This window comes from Coregonus clupeaformis, chromosome 1, assembly GCF_020615455.1.
Source record: "Coregonus clupeaformis isolate EN_2021a chromosome 1, ASM2061545v1, whole genome shotgun sequence".
NCBI lineage: Eukaryota > Metazoa > Chordata > Actinopteri > Salmoniformes > Salmonidae > Coregonus > Coregonus clupeaformis.
Genome location: NC_059192.1, coordinates 65,012,322 through 65,017,400, shown reverse-complemented (window position 1 = coordinate 65,017,400; position 5,079 = coordinate 65,012,322). Strand labels below are relative to the sequence as shown.

Sequence of the window (5,079 nt, the reverse complement as noted above, 5' to 3'; positions counted from 1 at the left end):
GAGCAGTGGCTTCTTCCTTGCTGAGCGGCCCTTCAGGTTATGTCGATATACAGTGGGGGAAAAAAGTATTTAGTCAGCCACCAATTGTGCAAGTTCTCCCACTTAAAAAGATGAGAGAGGCCTGTAATTTTCATCATAGGTACACGTCAACTATGACAGACAAATAGAGAATTTTTTTTCTCCAGAAAATCACATTGTAGGATTTTTTATGAATTTATTTGCAAATTATGGTGGAAAATAAGTATTTGGTCACCTACAAACAAGAAAGATTTCTGGCTCTCACAGACCTGTAACTTCTTCTTTAAGAGGCTCCTCTGTCCTCCACTCGTTACCTGTATTAATGGCACCTGTTTGAACTTGTTATCAGTATAAAAGACACCTGTCCACAACCTCAAACAGTCACACTCCAAACTCCACTATGGCCAAGACCAAATAGCTGTCAAAGGACACCAGAAACAAAATTGTAGACCTGCACCAGGCTGGGAAGACTGAATCTCCAATAGGTAAGCAGCTTGGTTTGAAGAAATCAACTGTGGGAGCAATTATTAGGAAATGGAAGACATACAAGACCACTGATAATCTCTCTCGATCTGAGGCTCCACGGGCTCAAGATCTCACCCCGTGGGGTCAAAATGATCACAAGAACGGTGAGCAAAAATCCCAGAACCACACGGGGGGACCTAGTGAATGACCTGCAGAGAGCTGGGACCAAAGTAACAAAGCCTACCATCAGTAACACACTACGCCGCCAGGGACTCAAATCCTGCAGTGCCAGACGTGTCCCCCTGCTTAAGCCAGTACATGTCCAGGCCCGTCTGAAGTTTGATAGAGTGCATTTGGATGATCCAGAAGAGGATTGGGAGAATGTCATATGGTCAGATGAAACCAAAATAGAACTTTTTGGTAAAAACTCAACTCGTCATGTTTGGAGGACAAAGAATGCTGAGTTGCATCCAAAGAACACCATACCTACTGTGAAGCATGGGGTGTGGAAATATCATGCTTTGGGGCTGTTTTTTCTGCAAAGGGACCAGGACGACTGATCCGTGTAAAGGAAAGAATGAATGGGGCCATGTATCGTGAGATTTTGAGTGAAAACCTCATTCCATCAGCAAGGGCATTGAAGATGAAACGTGGCTGGGTCTTTTCAGCATGACAATGATCCCAAACACACCGCCAGGGCAACGAAGGAGTGGCTTCGGAAGAAGCATTTCAAGGTCCTGGAGTGGCCTAGCCAGTCTTCAGATCTCAACCCCATAGAAAATCTTTGGAGGGAGTTGAAAGTCCGAGTTGCCCAGCGACAGCCCCAAAACATCACTGCTCTAGAGGAGAACTGCATGGAGGAATGGGCAAAAATACCAGCAACAGTGTGTGAAAACCTTGTGAAGACTTACAGAAAACGTTTGACCTGTGTCATTGCCAACAAAGGGTATATAACAAAGTATTGAGAAACTTTTGTTATTGACCAAATACTTATTTTCCACCATAATTTGCTAATAAATTCATTAAAAATCCTACAATGTGATTTTCTGGATTATTTTTTCTCATTTTGTCTGTCATAGTTGACGTGTACCTATGATGAAAATTACAGGCCTCTCTCATCTTTTTAAGTGGGAGAACTTGCACAATTGGTGGCTGACTAAATACTTATTTTCCCCACTGTAGGACTCATTTTACTGTGGATATAGATACTTTTGTACCTGTTTCCTCCAGCATCTTCACAAGGTCCTTTGCTGTTGTTCTGGGATTGATTTGCACTTTTCGCACCAAAGTACATTCATCTCTAGGAGACAGAACACGTCTCCTTCCTGAGCGGTATGACGGCTGCATGGTCCCATGATGTTTATACTTGCGTACTATTGTTTGTACAGATGAATGTGGTACCTTCAGGCGTTTGGAAATTGCTCCCAAGGATGAACCAGACTTGTGGCGGTCTAAAAAAATGTCTGAGGTCTTGGCTGATTTCTTTTAATCTTCCCATGATGTTAATCAAAGAGGCACTGAGTTTGAAGGTAGGCCTTGAAATACATCCACAGGTACAGCTCCAATTGCCTCAAATGATGTCAATTAGCCTATCAGAAGCTTCTAAAGCATGACATCATTTTCTGGAATTTTCCAAGCTGTTTAAAGGCACAGTCAACTTAGTGTATATAAACTTCTGACCCACTGGAATTGTGATACAGTGAATTATAAGTGAAATAATCTGTCTGTAAACAATTGTTGGAAAAATGACTTGTGTCATGCACAAAGTAGATGTCCTAACCGACTTGCCAAAACTATAGTTTGTTAAAAAGAAATTTGTGGAGTGGTTGAAAAACAAGTTTTAATGACTCCAACCTAAGTGTATGTAAACTTCCGACTTCAACTGTACCTGGGAGGGGAGTACACCTTGATCACGAAGGAGATTCACCCAGGGTGAGGCTCGGCCATTACACTCCGGCCGTGCTGACCCTCACGAAATCCCCAAATGTGGGAATCTAGACCGTCTAATTTGTGGTAAAGGTAACCTAGCGGTTAGAGTGTTTGGCCGGTAATGAAACGTTGCTAGTTCGAATACCCAAGCTGACAAGGGGGGAAAATCTATCTATGTGCACTTGAGCAAGGCACTTAACCCTAATTATTATGTACTTTTGTCTTTTTAATCACATGACCAATTGAATGTCCCCCAGTGGGATAATAAAGTTGATCTAAACAGATTGTAACGTATAGAAGTAGTGGTAGGTAGTGCTGGGAGAGCATGTGGTGAGTATGGAGCCTGTTATACTGCAGGCTCCTATTACGCAACATATTGCAGACATACAGGAGTTCAGCACGTTCTCCAAACGGTGGTAGGTTTATTTATACAGCAGACACATATGCCTGCCAGCTGCAATCATCCATCAATCAATCAAATGTATTTATAGAGACCTTTTTCCAACGGCAGTTGTCACAAAGTGCTCATACAGAAACCGAGCCTAAAACCCCAGAGAGCAAGCAATGCAGATGTAGAGGCATGGGGGCTAGGAAAAACTCCCTAGAAAGAAACCTAGAGAGGAACCAGGCTCTGAGGGGTGGCCAGTCCTCTTCTGGCTTTGCCGGGTGGAGATAAGAGTACATGGCCATTAAGGCCAGATCATTCTTCAAGATGTTCAAACGTTCATAGAAGACCAACAGGGTCAAATAATAATCACAGTGGTTGTAGAGGGTGCAAGAGGTCAGCACCTCGAGAGTTAATGTCAGTTGGCTTTTCATAGAAGAGCATATCTCCTTAACACCTGCCCCTCTCTCTGAATCACTCTGCGTCTGTGTGTCTCTCTCTGTGTCTGTGTGTGTGTGTGTCTGGATCACTCTGCGTCTGTGTGTCTCTCTCTGTGTCTCTGTGTGTGTGTGTCTGGATCACTCTGTATGTGGGTAAAGGGGGTTTCCTCTTCTTGAGAAACAGAAACAGACTTTCTAACTAACTTCTGTAGAAGCTCTGCTCTGCAAACACACACACACACACACACACACACCTAGATTCACAGAAGTGTAGGCCAAGCTTAAGATGACTGTTTGCTCAGTCCGACCCCGATATACAGTATTTATCTATAACTATAGCCATGTACCATTTTTTCAAGTTTACGGCAACAACAACAACAAAAAAGTTTGTATCCAATGTAAAGTTTGGAGCATGTTGAGAAAAATGTCATTCATACAGTTTCAGTATCCTTATACAGTACATACGTAGAACAAATCATCAAATATAGAGAGTATTGTGGCATGTACTGTAAAGCAGAAGCCTACAGTAAACTATGTATTGGTGTGGCCTGGTATAGGCCTGCTATTTCTGCAGCACGCAACATTTTACAACATCTACTTTTCTATGTGACTTGTGACTGTAACTGCTACAGTATCATCACTTTTAAAAGCGTCAGCTTTCAGTGTATCGTTGAAATTCACTTCATGAGTGGAATAAACTGTCATTTTACAACCCAAGTATTTCAGCAGTGTATCGCACACGACGTCATCATTTCAAACGGCAGCACGCACTGCAGAGTGGCTATTTCCTCTTTTGTCCTGTTGAAGCACACTGGCTGATGAAGGACGATGTAGTATTTACAGCCACATCCATATATTATTTGGTTTTACCTTCCGACCTAAATGTATGTCAATTGATACATTTATGACGTAGAAATATAGCATTTTACAGGGTTCCGCAGTTGTCAACCTGTACACGTAAACTAGTCACTGAACAATTTTAGTTCGGTGGTTATCCGTTTTGAGCAGTTTGATTTAGTGATAGTTAAATGTATTGTTAACAAATGACAAGAAACTCATATCAAAAGTAATGTGAATATTGCATTGTGAAAACCAGATACTTAGATTGCGTGTGTATGCACATTTAAAGAGTGATTTGGTCAGTGAACAAGTGATTTTGTGAAGGTGTTTGTTGTACTCAGTCAAATGAAAATGTATTTGGTTTAAATCCGTCGAAGAGATTCCCTAAAAACATACCACTTTGATACAACTACAACTTTTTTCGTAGCAGGTTAGGAGAATTAACGTAGCAGGTTAGGAGAATTAGGTTAAGGTTAGGAAATGGGTTAGGGTTAGCGAAAATGCTCTCCTAACCTGCTACGAAAAGTCACATGTATTATGTTTTTAGGAAGTCCCTATTGCCGAAGTATCTTGGAAGATCCAAATGTAAATTGAAAGGTAATTTCCTATTGAGATGACATATGCAGATTTTACCGTGAACGCTGTCTCTGCGACCATGGGAACATTGCCTTTAATGGTCAGTCGCGTTATAAAGCGGATATTTAGCGCTATGGATTGAACAGAGCCCTTAAGAGTTTTGAAACATGAGCCATTTTCATAATAATGTGCCACATACTTGTGAAAATTGCACCAAGGTGAAAAAACCTGTAACACTAGCTAGGTTTCCATCCAATCGGCGACATGGGCTCATTTTCCCACCAGTGGTATGTTTCCATCAAACAGACTTGTTGAGGATAAAAAACCAGTGCTTGATGATGTAATGCACACAAAATGTACTTTTTTTTTTGCTTAAGTTTTCATGTAACAATCTAAAGTACCATTGCATTTTCAAACTTACTGATG

The 5,079-nt window shown here is 41.4% G+C and overlaps 1 pseudogene; it reads left to right on the top strand.

Annotated features, from left to right (window-relative positions):
- Positions 1-2,363: 2,363 nt before the first annotated feature.
- LOC121585161 lies at positions 2,364-2,510 on the top strand (annotated as a pseudogene).
- Positions 2,511-5,079: the final 2,569 nt, after the last annotated feature.